This window comes from Ranitomeya imitator, chromosome 4 (genome assembly GCF_032444005.1).
Source record: "Ranitomeya imitator isolate aRanImi1 chromosome 4, aRanImi1.pri, whole genome shotgun sequence".
NCBI lineage: Eukaryota > Metazoa > Chordata > Amphibia > Anura > Dendrobatidae > Ranitomeya > Ranitomeya imitator.
The window spans coordinates 599,567,654-599,586,951 of record NC_091285.1 but is presented as its reverse complement, the minus strand read 5'-3'; the positions used below and the strand labels follow the sequence as shown (position 1 = coordinate 599,586,951).

The 19,298-nt window shown below is 45.2% G+C and overlaps 1 non-coding gene across 1 annotated transcript; it reads right to left on the bottom strand.

The window, feature by feature from the left end:
• Positions 1-3,867: 3,867 nt before the first annotated feature.
• On the bottom strand, positions 3,868-3,939 carry TRNAH-GUG (transfer RNA histidin (anticodon GUG)). Its single transcript has one exon. It is a non-coding gene; the product is annotated as a tRNA-His (tRNA).
• Positions 3,940-19,298: the final 15,359 nt, after the last annotated feature.

Sequence of the window (19,298 nt, the reverse complement as noted above, 5' to 3'; positions counted from 1 at the left end):
TTTATTTAAGTGGTGTCAAAAATGTGAAAATTTGTAAAAAAAAAATTTTTTGCTTTTGTTGTCATTTTCCGAGATTTGGAACAATTTCAATTTTTTTGGTCGGGGGCTGTATAATGGCTTATTTTTTGCACCTTGAGCTCACTTTTTTACTGATACTATTTTACGGCACAATGTTTTGATAGTCTCTTGTTGCATTTTTAGGCCGGGGTCACATTAGCGATGAATACGGATGAGTGCTATGTGATAAAACATCACATAGCACACGGACCAGTATTCCTCTATGGGGCAGCTCACATCACAGTTTTTTTTGCTCGGCCGTATTGCTGCGATTGTCACCGACACTTGGCCGAGTCTCGGCTCACTCGCACCCATATAAACCTATGGGTGCGAGTGAGACAATGCATATCACTCAGATGTCATCCGAGTGATGTGCGTTATACGCTGGAGGAGATGGAGAAATTAATTTTTCTGCCTCCTCCACGGCTGTGCTCCGATCTTCTCTGTGCAAGAGACTTGGAGCACAGACGCATGACACTAGGCTCTCACTCGAAGCTGAGCAGGAGCCGAGGGTCATTAGCTTATGCATTGGATGCCATATGCAAGTGTGACCCCGGCCTTAAAAGCATAATTCTGGCTTTTTGATTTTTTTTTTATTACGTAATTTACATTATTGGATTAATTCATTTTGATATTGATATGTCGGACTTATATGAATGCAGCAATATTAAATATGTATATTTTTATTGCTTTGTTTTTAATGTGACAAAAGGGGAAGTGATTTAAACTTTTGTATTTTTTCCATATTTTTAAAAGCATATTTTTCCCTTTTCCCGATATTTACTAGTCCCCTTAGGGTAGTGGTGGGCAATTAATTTTCCTGAGGGGCCACAGGAGAGGCCATGACTGTTGTAGAGATCCGAACCAATAGACTGAAATTAATTAGGCTCAATATTAATATCAACATATTAATTAGAATTATAATATTAAAAATTATATTAATAATAATTATATCACTTAACCCCTTTCTGACATTAGACATACTATCCCGTCAAGGTGGTATGGGCCCGTATGACCACCAACGGGATAGTACATCTAACGTGATCAGCCGCGCTCACGGGGGGAGCGTGGCTGATCATGACCGGGTGTCAGCTGACTACCACAGCTGACATCCAGCACTATGTGCCAGGAGCAGTCACGGACCGCTCCTGGCACATTAACCCCCTGAACACTGCGACCAAACATGATCACAGCATTCCAGCAGCATAGGGAAGCATCGTGCAGGGAGGGGGTGTACTCAGGACAAATTGGACAACAATGTTTGGGGTCCAATTTCTTCTGTTAACCTTGGGAAAATACAAAACTGGGGGCTTAAAAATCATTTTTGTGGAAAAAAAAGGATTTTTTTTTATTTTCACGGCTCTGCGTTATAAACTTTAGTGAAGCACTTGGGGGTTCAAAGTGCTCACCACACATCTAGATACGTTCCTTGGGGAGTCTAGTTTCCAAAATAGGGTCACTTGTGGGGGGTTTCTACTGTTTAGGTACATCAGGGGCTCTGCAAACGGAACGAGATGCCCACAGACAATTCCATCAAAGTCTGCATTCCAAAAAGCCACTTCTTTCCTTCCGAGCTCTGCCATGCACCCCATCAGTAGTTTTCTCCCACATATGGGGTATCAGCGTACTCAGGACAAATTGTACAACAACTTTTGGGGTCCAATTTTTCCTGTTACCCTTGGGAAATTAAAAAATTGGGGCAAAAATCAATCTGGTGAAAAAAACAAGATTTTTTATTTTTACGGCTCTGCATTATAAACTTCTCTTAAGCACTTGGGGGTTCAAAGTTCTCACCACACATCTAGATAAGTTCCTTAGGGGGTCTACTTTCCAAAATGATGTAACTTGTGGGGGACTTCAATGTTTAGGCACATCAGGGGCTCTCCAAACGAGACATGGCGTCCTATCTCAATTCCAGCCAATTTTGCATTTTTTTTTATATAGCGCTAACATATTCCGCAGCGCTTTACAGTTTGCACACATTATCATCACTGTCCCCGTTGAGGCTCACAATCTAAATTCCCTATCAGAATGTCTTTGAAAATGTGGGAGGAAACCGGAGTACCGGAGGAAACCCACGCAAACACGGAGAGAACTCTTTGCAGATGTTGTCCTTGGTGGGGTTTGAACCCAGGACTCCAGCGCTGCAAGGCTGCTGTGCTAACCACTGCGCCACCGTGCTGCCCATTGAAAAGTCATAAGGCGCTTCTTCCCTTCTGAGCTCTGCCACGCGCCCAAACAGTGATTTACCCCCACATATGGGGTATCGGCGTACTCAGGGCAAATTGAACAACAACTATTGGGGTCCAATTTCTCCTGTTACCCTTGGTAAAATAAAACTATTTGGATCAGAAGTTAATTTTTAGTGAAAAAAAGTTAAATGTTCATTTTTTTAAACATTCCAAAAGTTCCTGTGAAACACCTGAAGGGTTAATAAACTTCTTGAATGTGGTTTTGAGCACCTTGAGTGGTACAGTTGTTAGAATGGTGTCACACTTGGGTATTTTCTATCATATAGACCCCTCAAAGTGACTTCAAATGTGATGTGGTCCCTAAAAAAATGGTGTTGTAAAAATGAAAAATTGCGGGTCTAATTTTAACCCTTATAACTCCCTATCAAAAAAATGTTGATTCCAAAATTGTGCTGATGTAAAGTAGACATGTGGGAAATGTTACTTATTAAGTATTTTGTGTGACATATCTCTGTGATTTAAGGGCATGAAAATTGCAAAATTTTCAAAATTTTCGACAAATTTCCGTTTTTTTCACAAATAAACTCAAGTAATGTCAAGAAAATGTTACCACTAACATGAAGTACAATATGTCACGAGAAAACAATATCAGAATCTCTGGGATTCCAGAGTTATAACCTCATTAAGGGACAGTGGTCAGAATTGTAAATATTGGCCCGGTCATTAACATGCAAACCACCCTTGGGGTAAAGGGGTTAATATTGAGTAGAATTAAGTATGCTGACATCCCCTACATATGATTTCAACCTGAACACAGACCCTTTAATATATCAAATGAGGCCCACACAGCCTCCCCAGGGCCAGTACTTGAGGCCCACACAGCCTCCCCGGGGCCAGCATCTGAGGCCCACATAGCCTCCCCCGGGCAAGCACCTGAGGCCCACGCAGCCTCCCTAGGGCCAGCACCTGAGGCCCATACAGCCTCCCCAGGGCCTGCACCTGAAGCCCACACAGCGTCCCCAGGGCCAGCCCCTGAGGCCCACACAGCCTCCCCTTGTCCAGTACCTGAGGCCCACACAACCTCCCCATGTCCAGCATCTAAGGTCCACCAGAATCCCCTTGTCCAGCACCTGAGGCCCATACAGCCTCCCCATGTCCAGCACCTGAGGCCCACACAGCCTATCATGTCCAGCACCTGAGGCCCACACAGCTTTCTTATGTCCAGCACCTTAGGCCCACACAGGGTCCCCATGTTCAGCACCTGAGGCCTAGACAGCATCCCCATGTCTAGCTCCTGAGGCCCACACAGCATCCCAATGTCCAGCACCTGAGGCCCACGCAACGTCCCCAGGTCCAGCACCTGAGGCCCACACAGCATCCCCATGTCCAGCACGTGAGGCCAACACAGCGTCCCCATGTCACATAGTAACATAGTTAGTAAGACCGAAAAAAGACATTTGTCCATCCAGTTCAGCCTATATTCCATCATAATAAATCCCCAGATCTACGTCCTTCTACAGAACCTAATTGTATGATACAAAATTGTTCATAGTAACATAGTTAGTAAGGCCGAAAAAAGAAAGCAGCTAATTTAAAGCTTCCTACAGAATCCATAAGATGCCGTGACCCGGATTCGAACCGGGGTTGCTGCGGCCACAACGCAGAGTACTAACCACTATACGATCACGGCAACATCCTCGAGCCAGCATGTCCAGCATGTGAGGTCCACATAGCCTCCCCATGGCCACCATATGAGCCCCACACAGCCTCCCCATGACCACCATATGAGCCCCCAGCCTCCCCATATCCACCATATGAGCACCACACAGTGTCCTCATGTCCAGCATCTGAGGCCCACATAGCATCCCCATGTCCAGCATCTGAGGCCCACACAGCCTCCCAATGTCCACTATATGAGCTCCACACAGCCTCCCCATGTCCACTATATGAGCTCCACACAGCCTTCTTATGGCCACCATATGAGCCCCAGTCTCCCCATGTTCATGTTAAGACCCCCCATAGCCTACCCATACCCCATAGCCTCCGCTTTTTAAGACCAACATAGCATCCCCATGACAAGTCCCCATAGCCTCCCAAAGTCCATATTCCGGCCTGTGGGCCACTGTTTTCAGCCCCTCTGTTGTCTCGGTCCACGGGCCGAACTGGAGCAGCCATAGGGCCAGATGTGGCCCGCGGGCCGCACTTTGCCCCGGTCTGCTTTAGAGGACTTGAAACAGCTTGTGCTGTACATAGCATATGTACAGGGTGGGCCATGTATATTGATACACCTAAATAAAATGGGAATGGTTGGTGATATTAACTTCCTGTTTGTGGCACATTAGTATATGAGAGGGGGAAAACTTTTCAAGATGGGTGGTGACCATGGCGGCCATTTTGAAGTTGGCCAGTTTGCCTCATCACTGAACATAATGTTCTGTTTAAACTGAGGGTCCTGTTCCAATTTTTGTTTTGTCCATTCTGCAAATTCAGCGCGCTGATCTGGCATCAGTTGAACATCGGCGGATACAAGCTACTCACAAATGGCACCTTTACAAAATCCAGCTTCTGCAGCATCGCAATGAGGATGACCCAGATCGGCGTGCTGAATTCAGTGATGAGGAAAACTTTTTGCGTGGCCCATTTAAAAGGATACACCAAGATAACATAAGAATAGTGACAGTTTTCTTCCGTAGGGTGTCTTGCATTGAAATCTGCTGCAATGACTCGGGTACTGTGTTCACCAGACATCAACACAATTTCTATCCGCTCCTCACGTGTTAGCCTGTACGACATGTCAATGGCTGTAAACAAAGAGAAACTTGTAAATAACTCATGAAAGAATAAAGTTACGTTAAAACGAAGTTCACCATTTTTCTTGTGAAATTCTCAATAAGTTTGATGTGTCACATGACCCTCTTCCCATTGGAAAAAATAAAGTTGGATCCAAATTTGCCAACTTCCAAATGGCTGCCATGGTCACCACCCATCTTGAAAAGTCCTCCCCCTCCCATATACTAATGTGCTATAAATAGGAAGTTGATATCACCAACCACTCCCATTTTATTTAGGTGTATCCATATACATGGCCCACCCTGCATAATGAAAATCACAATCTCCTGTGAACTCTGGCTTTCACAGCGTACTGTAATGACAGGCACAGGGGTCATCAGCAGCTCTTTTAATGGCAACTGATCGGCACCCCACGATCACATCACAGGCATGTCGATAGGCGCATGGAATGACGTGCCCTCCAGCCGACGTATGTTAAATGCCGCTGTCAGAGATTGACAATGGCATTTAATAAGTTAACAGCTGCATGCCATCATCTGCTGGGGAAGATGCAGACTCGGACTTCAAGCCCTCATCAAAGTCAGTGATCCGGCATGTGATGTACCAGTACGTCATATGTCAATAAGGGGGTAAAACCCAGGAAAAATAACAAAAACCTTGTATAAAGTTTAATTCTAAAGTCTTTATGTTTCACAGATCTGTGGAAAATTCCTATTATTACACGAACCATAAAAGCAAATCCTGCACATTGGTGATGCAATTAAAATTATTTCATTAAAAATTCTTGTTACAACCCTAATAGGCCATTTTAATAGCGTTCATAAAGAAGCATCCATCTTCCACAGAATGTCCACAGTACAAAAAGATGTACAGGATGTAGTTAGACACGATTTGAATAAATGTAAATATAATTTCTTTGACATAAACAATATCAGTGAATAATGGGCTATACAATGCGCCTGCTGGGCCACTGCCATAGAATGAAAATAACATTACTATTATCAAAAAGGAAAACAAAGAAATTTAATGTTTACTAAAAGCAAAATTTTCAATCCTTCATTTTACTGAAAAACATCACATTAACCTTTGATTCCCCCTGTCTGCGAACCTACACATATCGCACTTAACAGATGTCCTTGTATTGCAATTTTTTGGTTTATTATTATTTTATCCCCTTATATATTAGTATTTAAGAGATGGACTACTATCAAACTACTGTATACAGTGACATGTAAAGTTGCTTGTTCACAATAACAGTAACTTTTACACGCCACTGTAAGTACTATAAAATGTTTGCAGGTGTAAGTCAGATTATCTAATTTCATAGTGCTTTTCTGGGACATGGGAAAGGAAATCAATATTTAAAAGGAATTTGTTGTCAGAAAAATACTGATTGTTTAACCCCTTAACGACCGCCTAACCTCAAACCCAAAGGGTACTTAAAACACAGCGCCGTTAATTAACAGCGCTGTGGAAAAAGTGAATAGCGCCCCCCAGAGTCAGATTTTCTCTGGGGTCTCGGTTGCCGAGGGTAGCCGAGACCCCAGAGAACATGATTCGGGGGGGGTTTTACCGACCCCCGGGTTTCGACCGTCGGTAATTAACCGTTTACCGGCGACCACAAAAAAAATATATCGCGATTTCCCATTTAATTTCTCTGTCCTCCAATGTGATCGCACATCAGAGGACAGAGAAATGGGGTCCCTGATAGCCCCCCGATACTCATCCATCTCCCCCGATGCTCCTCGTGGCTCCCGATGGGCACCACCATCTTTTTCCGTTGAAAAAATGGCTGGCGCATGCGCAGTGCACCCGCCGTCCGGCACCCGGCAGATCTTTGGGGTCTCGGCTGCCAGGGGTAGCTGAGACTCCAAAGGACATGATCTGTTGTGAATTCTGTTGTCGAACTCCCTCCTGTGGTCGTGAATGGTACTTCGGCGAGTTCTGTCCATGGACTCCCTCTGGTGGCTGTGAGTGGAGCTGCTGCTTCTGAGGTTCCTTACACAGGTGACGTGGTTTATCCTTTGGTTGGCTGCTCTATTTAACTCCACTCAGATCGTTACTCCTTGCCAGCTGTCAATGTTCCTGCATTGGTTCAGTTCGCTCTTGGATATTTCTGGTGACCTGTCTACTCCAGCAGAAGCTAAGTTCCTGCTTGTTATTATTTGTTCATTGTTTCCTTGTCCAGCTGCATATTATGATTTTGCTTTGCTAGCTGGAAGCTCTGGGATGCAGAGTGGCATCTCTGCACCGTTAGTCTTTTTGCACACTCTGCGTGCTCTTTTGTAGTTTTCTGTGCTGACCGCAAAGATACTTTTCCTATCCTCTGTCTGTTTAGTAAGTCTGGCCTCCCTTTGCTGAAAACTGTTTCATTTCTGCGTTTGTGACTTTCATCTTTACTCACAGTCAATATATGTGGGGGGCTGCCTTTTCCTTTGGGGAATTTCTCTGAGGCAAGGTAGGCTTTATTTTCTATCTCTAGGGCTAGCTAGCTCTTAGGCTGTGAAGAGGCATCTAGGGAGAGTCAGGAACGCTCCACGGCTATTTCTAGTTGTGTGATAGGATTAGGGGTTGCGGTCAGCAGAGCTCCCACATCCCAGAGCTTGTCCTCTGTCAGTTTAACCATCAGGTCGTGCCGGGTGCTCCTAACCACCAGGTCCATAACAGTACAGCTGGCCCAAAGTATTAATGCATCTCAATAGAGGGATAAGAGAAGTTCTGAGACCATTTTTTTTTCTTTGCACTGTGTCTTGTCTTTCTTCTCTCCTAAACCTTTGGGTGGTTCAGGACACAGGTGTAGATATGGACATTCAAGGTCTGTCCTCTTGTGTGGATCGTCTCACTGCAAGGGTACAAAACATTCAAGATTTTGTGGTTCAGAATCCGAGGTTAGAGCCTAGAATTCCTATTCCTGATTTATTTTCTGGGGATAGATCTAAGTTCTTGAATTTCAAAAATAATTGTAAACTGTTTCTAGCTTTGAAACCCCGCTCCTCTGGTGACCCCGTTCAACAAGTAAAAATCATTATTTCTTTGTTGCGTGGTGACCCTCAAGACTGGGCATTTTCCCTTGCGCCAGGAGATCCTGCATTGCGTGATGTTGATGCGTTTTTTCTGGCGCTTGGATTGCTTTATGATGAACCAAATTCAGTGGATCAGGCAGAGAAAATCTTGCTGGCTTTGTGTGAGGGTCAGGATGAAGCGGAGGTGTACTGTCAGAAGTTTAGAAAGTGGTCTGTGCTTACTCAGTGGAATGAGTGTGCCCTGGCGGCAATTTTCAGAAAGGGTCTTTCTGAAGCCCTTAAGGATGTCATGTTGGGATTTCCCACGCCTGCTGGTCTGAATGAGTCTATGTCCTTGGCCATTCAGATCGATCGGCGCTTGCGTGAGCGCAAAGCTGTGCACCATTTGGCGGTATTCCCTGAGCATAGGCCTGAGCCTATGCAATGTGATAGGACTTTGACCAGAGCTGAACGGCAAGAACACAGACGTCGGAATGGGCTGTGTTTTTACTGTGGTGAATTCACTCATGCTATCTCCGATTGTCCTAAGCGCACTAAGCGGTTCGCTAGGTCTGCCACCATTGGTACGGTACAGTCTGAATTTCTTTTGTCTGTTACTCTGATTTGCTCTCTGTCGTCCTATTCTGTTATGGCATTTTTTCGATTCAGGCGCTGCCCTGAATTTGATGGACTTGGAGTTTGCCAGGCGCTGTGGTTTTTTCTTGGAGCCCTTGCAGTATCCTATTCCATTGAGAGGAATTGATGCTACGCCTTTGGCCAAGAATAAGCCTCAGTACTGGACTCAATTGACCATGTGCATGGCTCCTGCACATCAGGAGGATATTCGCTTTTTGGTGTTGCATAATCTGCATGATGTGGTCGTTTTGGGGTTGCCATGGCTACATGTCCATAATTCAGTGTTGGATTGGAAATCTATGTCTGTGTCCGGCTGGGGTTGTCAGGGGTACATGGAGATGTTCCATTGTTGTCAATTTCGCCTTCCACTCCTTCTGAGGTCCCTGAGTTTTTGTCAGATTACTGGGATGTATTTGAAGAGCCCAAATCCGGTGCCCTACCTCCTCATAGGGATTGTGATTGTGCTATTAATTTGATTCCTGGTAGTAAGTTTCCTAAAGGCTGACTGTTTAATTTATCTGTGCCAGAGCACGCCGCTATGCGGAGTTATATAAAGGAATCCTTGGAGAAGGGTCATATTCGCCCGTCGTCGTCACCATTGGGAGCAGGGTTCTTTTTTGTGGCCAAAAAGGATGGCTCTTTGAGACCTTGTATTGACTACCGCCTTCTTAATAAGATCACAGTCAAATTTCAGTATCCTTTGCAGCTGCTGTCTGATTTGTTTGCTCGGATTAAGGGGGCTAGTTGGTTCACCAAGATAGATCTTCGAGGGGCGTAAAATCTTGTGCGAATTAAACAGGGCGATGAATGGAAAACAGCATTTAATACGCCCGAGGGCCATTTTGAGTACCTGGTTATGCGATTCGGGCTTTCTAATGCTCCATCTGTGTTTCAGTCCATTATGCATGACATCTTCCGAGAGTACCTGGATAGATCCATGATTGTATATTTGGATGACATTTTGGTCTTTTCGGATGATTGAGAGTCTCATGTGAAGCAGGTCAGAATGGTGTTCCAGGTCCTTTGTGTGAATTCCTTGTTTGTGAAGGGGTCAAAGTGTCTCTTTGGAGTTCAGAAGGTTTCATTTTTGGGTTTCATTTTTTCCCCTTCTACTATTGAGATGGACCCTGTTAAAGTTCAGGCCATTTATGATTGGACTCAGCCGACATCTGTGAAGAGCCTGCAGAAGTTCCTGGGCTTTGCTAATTTTTACCGTCGCTTCATCACTAATTTTTCTAGTATTGCTAAACCATTGACTGATTTGACCAAGAAAGGTGCTAATGTGGTCAATTGGTCCTCTGCGGCTGTAGAGGCTTTTCAGGAGTTGAAGCGTTGTTTTTCTTCTGCCCCTGTGTTGTGCCAGCCAGATGTTTCGCTCCGGTTTTAGTTCGAGGTTGATGCTTCTGAGATTGGAGCAGGGGCTGTTTTGTCGCAAAGAAGTTCTGATGGCTCGGTGATGAAACCATGTGCCTTCTTTTCTAGAAAATTCTCGCCTGCTGAGCGCAATTATGATGTTGGCAATCGAGAGTTGTTGGCCATGAATTGGGCATTCGAGGAGTGGCGACATTGGCTTGAAGGAGCTAAACATCGCGTGGTGGTCTTGACGCATCACAAGAATTTGACTTATCTCAAGTCTGCCAAATGGTTGAATCCTAGACAGGCTCGATGGTCGCTCTTTTTCTCTCGTTTTGATTTTGTGGTTTCATACCTTCCGGGATCTAAGAATGTGAAGGCTGATGCCCTGTCAAGGAGTTTTGTGCCTGAGTCTCCGGGTGTTCCGGAGCCAGCGGGTATTCTTAAAGAGGGGGTAATTTTGTCTGCCATCTCCCCTGATTTGCGGCGCATGCTGCAGAAGTTTCAGACTGATAGACCTAACCGTTGTCCAACGGAGAAACTGTTTGTCCCTGATAGATGGACTAGTAGAGTTATCTCTGAGGTTCATTGTTCGGTTTTGGCTGGTCATCCTGGAATCTTTGGTACCAGAGATTTGGTGGCTAGATCCTTTTGGTGGCCTTCTTTGTCACGGGATGTGCGTTCTTTTGTGCAGTCCTGTGGGACTTGTGCTCGGGCTAAGCCCTGCTGTTCTCGTGCCAGTGAGTTGCTTTTGCCCTTGCCGGTCCCGAAGAGGCCCTGGACGCATATTTCCATGGATTTTATTTCTGATCTCCCTGTTTCTCAAAGGATGTCGGTCATTTGGGTGGTTTGTGATCGCTTCTCTAAGATGGTCCATTTGGTACCCTTGTCTAAGTTGCCTTCCTCCTCTGATTTGGTGCCATTGTTTTTCCAGCATGTGGTTCGTTTGCATGGCATTCTGGAGAACATCGTCTCGGACAGAGGTTCCCAGTTTGTTTCGAGGTTTTGGCGGTCCTTTTGTGCTAAGATGGGCATTGATTTGTCTTTTTCTTCGGCTTTCCATCCTCAGACTAATGGCCAAACCGAACGAACTAATCAGACTTTGGAAACATATCTGAGATGCTTTGTTTCTGCTGATCAGGATGATTGGGTGTCCTTCTTGCCTTTGGCTGAGTTCGCCCTTAATAATCGGGCCAGCTCGGCTACTTTGGTTTCCCCTTTTTTCTGTAATTCTGGTTTCCATCCTCGTTTCTCTTCAGGGCAGGTTGAGCCTTCGGACTGTCCTGGTGTGGATACTGTGGTGGACAGGTTGCAGCAGATTTGGACTCATGTGGTGGACAATTTGACATTGTCCCAGGAGAAGGCTCAACGTTTCGCTAACCGCCGGCACTGTGTTGGTCCCCGACTTCATGTTGGGGATTTGGTTCGGTTGTCATCTCGTCATGTTCCTATGAAGGTTTCCTCTCCTAAGTTTAAGCCTTGTTTCATTGAGCAATATAAGATTTCTGAAGTTCTTAATCCTGTGTCATTTCGTTTGGACCTTCCAGCTTCTTTTGCCATCCATAATGTGTTCCATAGGTCGTTGTTGCGGAGATACGTGGCGCCTATGGTTCCCTCCGTTGATCCTCCTGCCCCGGTGTTGGTTGAGGGGGAGTTGGAGTATGTGGTGGAGAAGATTTTGGATTCTCGTGTTTCGAGATGGAATCTCCAGTACCTGGTCAAGTGGAAGGGTTATGGTCAGGAAGATAATTCCTGGGTTTTTGCCTCTGATGTTCATGCTGCCGATCTAGTTCGTGCCTTTCATTTGGCTCATCCTGATCGGCCTGGGGGCTCTGGTGAGGGTTCGGTGGCCCCTCCTCAAGGGGGGGTACTGTTGTGAATTCTGTTGTCGAACTCCCTCCTGTGGTCGTGAATGGTACTTCGGCGAGTTCTGTCCATGGACTCCCTCTGGTGGCTGTGAGTGGAGCTGCTGCTTCTGAGGTTCCTTACACAGGTGACGTGGTTTATCCTTTGGTTGGCTGCTCTATTTAACTCCACTCAGATCGTTACTCCTTGCCAGCTGTCAATGTTCCTGCATTGGTTCAGTTCGCTCTTGGATCTTTCTGGTGACCTGTCTACTCCAGCAGAAGCTAAGTTCCTGCTTGTTATTATTTGTTCATTGTTTCCTAGTCCAGCTGCATATTATGATTTTGTTTTGCTAGCTGGAAGCTCTGGGATGCAGAGTGGCATCTCTGCACCGTTAGTCTTTTTGCACACTCTGCGTGGTCTTTTGTAGTTTTTTGTGCTGACCGCAAAGATACCTTTCCTATCCTCTGTCTGTTTAGTAAGTCTGGCCTCCCTTTGCTGAAACCTGTTTCATTTCTGCGTTTGTGACTTTCATCTTTACTCACAGTCAATATATGTGGGGGGCTGCCTTTTCCTTTGGGGAATTTCTCTGAGGCAAGGTAGGCATTATTTTCTATCTCTAGGGCTAGCTAACTCTTAGGCTGTGAAGAGGCGTCTAGGGAGAGTCAGGAACGCTCCATGGCTATTTCTAGTTGTGTGATAGGATTAGGGGTTGCGGTCAGCAGAGCTCCCACATCCCAGAGCTTGTCCTGTGTGAGTTTAAGTATCAGGTCGTGCCGGGTGCTCCTAACCACCAGGTCCATAACAATGATCGGAGTCAGTTTTTACCCACCCCTGTTTTGCGATCGCCGGTAATTAACCATTTACCGACAAAAGCAGAAAAAAAGCGGCGTGTGATTCTCTGTCCTCTGATGTGTTTGCACATCAGAGGACAGAGAAATAGGGGGATTCAGGGACCCTATCATACTTACAGGTGTCCCTGGGTCCTCCTGTGTCCCCTCAATGCCGCCGGCTTCTTCCTCCGGGAAGAAAATGGTGGGCGCATTCGCAGTGCGCCTGCCGTGATGTGACGGCAGGGAGAGGAAGATTCTTCCTCTTGTTTTACTTTAGTCACTGTGAAATCCTATCACAGTGATCAAAATAATGAAAATAGTAAATAACCCCCCCTTTATCACCCCCTTAGTTAGGAAAAATGATAAAATAAAAAAAAATGTATGTATTTCTATTTTCCAATTAGGGTTAGGGCTAGGGGTTAGGGTTAGGGCTAGGGTTAGGGCTAGGGCTAGAGTTAGGGTTAGGACTAGGGTTAGGGTTGGGGCTAAAGTTAGGGTAATTGCTAGGGCTGGTGCTAAAGTTAGGGTTAGGATTAGGGCTAAAGTTAGGGTTAGGGTTGGGGCTAAAGTTAGGGTTAGGGTTTGGGCTAAAGTTAAGGTTAGGGTTGGGGCTAAAGTTAGGGTTAGGGCTAGGGTTAGGTTTGGTGCTAAAGTTAGGGTTAGAGCTAAAGTTAGGGTTAGGGCTAAAGTTAGGATTAGGGTTGGTGCTAAAGTTAGGGTTAGGGCTAGGGTTGGGCTTAAGTTAGGGTTAAGGTTGTTGCTAAAGTTAGGGTTGGGGCTAAAGTTAGGGTTAGGGCTAAAGTTAGGGTTAGAGTTGGGATTAGGGTTAGGGTTGGGATTAGGGTTTGGACTAGGGTTAGGGTTTGGATTAGGGTTAGGGTTGTTATTAGGGTTAAGATTGGCATTAGGGTTACGTTTGGGATTAGGGTTCAGTTTGGGATTAGGATTAAGGTTAGGGTTGGGGTTAGGTTTGAGGTTAGGGTTGAGATTATGATTAGGGGTGTTTTGGGCTTAAGGATTAGTGTTAGGGTTGGGATTAGGGTTAGGGGTGCTTTGGCATTAGGGTTGTGATTAGGGTTATGGTTAGGGTTGGGATTAGGGTTAGGTGTGTTTTGGGGTTAGGGTTTTGATTAGAGTTATGGATTGGGCTGAAATTAGCATTAGGGGTGTGTTGGAGTTATGGTTGGAGTTTGATTTGGGGTGTTTCCACTGTTTAGGTACATCAGGGGGTTTCCAAACATGACAGTCAATTTTGCATTCAAAAAGTCAATTGGTGCTCCCTCCCTTCTGAGCTCTGCCGTGCGCCCAAACAGTGGTTTACCCCCACATATGGGGTAGGGTTGAGCGAAACGGGTCGAAAATTTTCAAAAGTCGCCGACTTTTGGCAAGGTCGGGTTTCATGAAACCCGACCCGACCCCTGTGTGGGGTCGGCCATGAAGTCGGCGATCTTTTGAATCTGGAATCGGAATTCCGATACTGATTCCCGATATGTTTAAGATATCGGGAATTGGTATCGGAATTCAGATTTAAGTGTAAAATAAAGAATTAAAATAAAAAATATCGCAATACTTACCCTCTGACGCGCCCTGGTACTAACCGGGAACCTTCCTCCTTCGAATCAGCGCTTCCAGGACCTTGCGGTGACGTCGCGGCTTGTGATTGGTCGCGCGGCCGCCCATGTGACCGCTCGCGCGACCAATCAGAAGCCGTGACGTCACCGAAGGTCCTTCAAGCGCTGATTCTTAGGAAGGAAGGCTGTCGGAAAGAAGCAGGGCGCGTCCGAGGGTGAGTATATACCTAATAGGAATATACTCACCCTCGGACGCGCCCTGCTTCTTTCCGGCAGCCTTCCTTCCTAAGAATCAGCGCTTGCAGGACCTTCGGTGACGTCGCGGTGACGTCACGGCTTCTGATTGGTCGCGCGAGCGGTCACATGGGCGGCCGCGCGACCAATCACAAGCCGCGACGTCAACGCGACGTCACCGCAAGGTCCTGGAAGCGCTGATTCGAAGGAGGAAGGTTCCCGGTTAGTACCAGGGCGCGTCAGAGGGTAAGTATTGCGATATTTTTTATTTTAATTCTTTATTTTACACTAAAATATGGATCGCAGGGCCTGAAGGAGAGTTTCCGCTCCTTCAGACCCTGGGAACCATGGAAACCTAATGCACTGCATTGGGTTTCGGGTTTCGGCCGACCCCGACCCCGACTTTTTTATAGGATCGGCCGATTTCACTCGACCCGACTTTTGAAAAAGTCGGGTTTCGTGAAACCCGACCCGATCCTATAAAAGTAAAGGTCGCTCAACCCTAATATGGGGTATCAGCGTATACAGAACAAATTGAAGAACAAAGTTTTGGGTCCAATTTCTCTTGTTACCTTTGGGAAAATAAAAAATTAGGGGATAAAAAATCATTTTTGTGAAAAAAATATATATATTTTCATGACTCTGCATTATAAACTTCTGTAAAGCACTTGGGGGTTCAAAGTGCTCACCGTCACCACACATCTAGATAAGTTCCTTTGGAGGTCTAGTTTCCAAAATGGGGTCTCTTAGGGTTTCTACTGTTTATGTACATCAGGAGCTCTGCAAATGCAATATGACGCCCGCAGACCATTCCATCAAAGTCTGCATTTTAAAAAGTCACTACTTCCCTTCCGAGCCCAGATGTGTGCCCAAACAGTGGTTTCCCCACATATGGGGTACCAGCATACTCAGAACAAACTGGACAACATATTTTGGGGTCCAATTTCTCCTGTTACCCTTGAGAAAATAACAAAATTGCGAGCTAAAAAATCATTTTTGAGGAAAAAAAAGGATTTTTTTTATTTTCACGGCTCTGCATTATAAAGTTCTGTGAAGCACTTGGGGGTTCAAAGTGCTCTCCACACATCTAGATAAGTTCCTTAATGGGTTTAGTTTCCAAAATGGGGTCACTTGTGGGGGGTTTCCACTGTTTAGTCACATCAGGGGCTCTCCAAACGCGTCATGGCGTCTGATCTCAATTCCAGCCAAATCTGCATTGAAAAAGTCAAACGGAAATCCTTCTCTTCCAAGCTCTGTTGTGCGCCCAATATGTAGTATATCCCCGCATATGGAGTATTGGTGTACTCAGGACAAATTGCACAACAACTTTCATCGTCTAATTTCTCCTGCTACCCTTGTAAAAATAAGAAGTTGTGGGCAAAAAGATCATTTTTTTGCAAAAAATGTGATTTTTTTATTTTCACAGCTCTACGTTATAAACTTCTGTGAAGCACTTGGGGATTCAAACAGTGGTTTACCCCCCACATATGGAGTATCAGCGTAATCAGGAGAAATTGCACAACAAATTTTGTTGTTCATTTTCTCTTTTTACCCTTGTGAAAATAAAAAAAATTGGTTCTGAATTAAAATGTTTGCAAAAAAAATTTAAATGTTCATTTTTTTCCTTCCACAATGTTTCAGTTGCTGTGAAGCACGTCAAGGGTTAATAAACTTCTTGAATGTGGTTTTGAGCACCTTGAGAGGTGTAGTTTTTAGAATGGTGTCAAGTTTGGGTATTTTCTGTCATGTTGTACACCCCTCAAAGTGACTTTAAATGTGAGATGGTCCCTAAAAAATGGTTTTGTAAATTTTGTTGTAAAAATGAGAAATCACTGGTCATCTTTTAACACTTATAACTTCCTAACAAAAAAATTTTGTTTACAAAATTGTGCTGATGTAAAGTAGATATGTGGGAAATGTTATTTATTAACTATTTTGTGTGACATATCTCTCTGATTTAAGGGCATAAAAATACAAATTTTGAAAATTGCAAAATTTTAAAACTTTTTGCCATATTTCCTTTTTTTTCATAAATAATCGCAAGTAATAGCGAATAAATGTTACCACTGACATGAAGTACAATATGTCAGGAAAAAACTTTCTCAGAATCAGCGGGATCCGTTAAAGCGTTCCAGACTTATAACCTCAGTGGTCAGAATTGTAAAAACTGGCTCGGTCATTAAGTATCAAATTGGCTTTGTCAATAAGGGGTTAAATCACGTTTTTGTATTAAATGTAATTTCTAAACATGTTGGGGATTTTTTTTACATCTTAAAGGGAACAGGACAGCTAATACATGCTGCAACATAAACATACAACATTTATCAGACACTGGCTGTATGGTTTCAGACGTGTATGTCTATGTCACGGGTGTGTCAAAGGCTGCAGATCGTCGCACTGCTTCTGACTGCAGAAGGTCTCAGCAGTTTGCTTTGCAGACTTGTTCCTGGTCATTCTGACTCTAGGACCCAGTGGCAACCATCCTTCTACTATAACGGGCACACATGGACCGGGTATTTATAACTTCCAGCTTGCTGATGGAAGTTGCCAGTGATATTTCCATTTCCCTGTTGAAGTTTGAAGCTATAGCAGTCGGCTATCTTTCTCCTAGGTGTTTGGAGGACGTGTGTTTCTCTCTGAATCTAATCAATCTATCCCTTCATGTTGCACTTAGTCTTTTCCTACATTGTGCCTGACAGTCTGACTCTAAAACTCTGTGGGGTAACACTCAAGGCTGCTTCCTCCATCCCCTCCTGCCAACCATGGACAACAGAGAAGTGGTCATTATGCTATTCATCTCGTGACTTTCCGCGCCCATCACATCTTCCTCCTCGCCCTCCTCCATTTGTTCCTCAGCTCCTGCACCTTCAATAACAGTTTGTCTCTTACCATGAGACCCCCTCGATCACTGTAATCCACCCCCTGGTACCCACCTGTGCATTGACAGACTGTAATTTAGCAATATTGTTATCTCTTCTGCATTCTCCTGTGCTTCCACTTCTTCCTCTGGGACCACAACCTCCTCCCTCAGGCTATTCAAAATGTGCTCCAGCATGTAGATGACCAGAGTAGTGATGCTGATGATGGCATCATCAGCACTAATTATCTTGGTAGCCATTTCAAAACTGTGCAGAAGGGGGCAGAGGTTCTTCATCTCTGCCCACTTTGCAAGCATAATTTGTACCACAACTGTACTGCATTGGTTCAGGGTAAGGAAAAGGACATACTGAACCAGGGCTTGTTGCTGCTGTCATAGCCGCTGCAAATTGTACAGAGTGGAATTCCACCATGTCGGCACATCGCAAATCAAACAGTTAAGTGGCAGGTCGAAAGACCTCTGTAGCGATGCAAGTCAATGACCTGCGGGATGTGATTGACAAAGGTGAGTACACAGCGACTGTCTGATTAAGGGAGAGGTTGAGGGTGCAGGTGGAGGCCCTACAGGAGGTGGAGGAGTAGCCTGAAAAATCAGAGGAAGTGTTAGATACAGAGGTTTGTCTCGGAAGCCTTGGGGATTCCAAGACATTTAGAGCAGCCACTTGACCAGCTGCCCCCACAGCCACCAGAGTCACCTAGTGCCCAGTCAATGAGATGTAACGCCCCTGCCCATGTTTGCTCGTCCAGGTGTCAGTTGTGAAATGCACCCTGGCAGACATAGATTTTTTTAGGGAATGGGTGATGTTGTCTGCGACATGCTGGTTTAGCGCAGACACAGCTTACTTAAAGAAGAAATGGTGACACAGGCAATTGGTACTAGGGGAGTGCAATGACCATCAACTTTCAGAAATAATCTGTATCCACCAGGAGTAAAGGCAGCATTTCCATGGACAATAGATTGGAGATGATGGAGTTTAAGCTCTTAGCATTGGCTTGTGTAGGAGGAAACATTGTTTTATGTGATCACAACTGCGGGACCAAGGGCTGACAGCTGTGCTGAGAGAGGGTGGAGTAGGGTGAACACAACAAGCTGCTAGACAGTGAGTGAGATGCAGGCAGAGATATTATGGTGGATTTAAAAAGATGTGGTGTGCTGGGTGAAACAAAAACTGCAGGCATCTCCACTTCCATAACAGCTGACAGGCTCTCACTCACCCAGGCTGTAGGGGGTAAACAAGTGGAGGCTCTGCAAATGGAGACCTGTGTGAGAACACTTGCCATGGTGATGGAGGAGGAAGAAGCAGCAGATCTGGTTGATGGGATGGCCAGTGGTTGGTGAGGCCCAGTAGTCAGCATTTTATTGCAGTTAGATTTCGAGACTAATGCATGTTAATCACGCATTTACTGGTTCATGCATATAGTAGTCAAATTATTACAATTTTTGCCTCTACTGAGTTGTCTTTTGCAAAGTTGGCAGATACCATGTGTTGAATCATCCTTTGCGGTCTCAAAAAAGGTCCAAGCAAGGCAACCTTTGCTTCCCATGCAAACTGCAGACTTGTGACCGGTAGTGATGAGCGAGTATACTCATTTCTCAGGTTTCCCAGAGCATGCTCGGGTGGTCTCCGAGTATTTTGCCGTGCTCAGAGATTTAGTTATTGTTGTCACAGCTGCATGATTTGTGACTGCTGGACAGGCTGAATATATGTGGGAATTCCCTAACGAAGAGGCAACCACCACATGTATTCAGGCTGTCTAGCAATCATGCAGCTGCGGCGACGAAAACTAAATCTCTGAGCACGCCAAAATACTCGGAGACCACCCGAGCATGCGCTGGGAAACCTGAGTAAAGAGCATACCCGCTCATCACTAGTGACCGGTGCTGGCCACAGCTACAGTTGTGGCAGA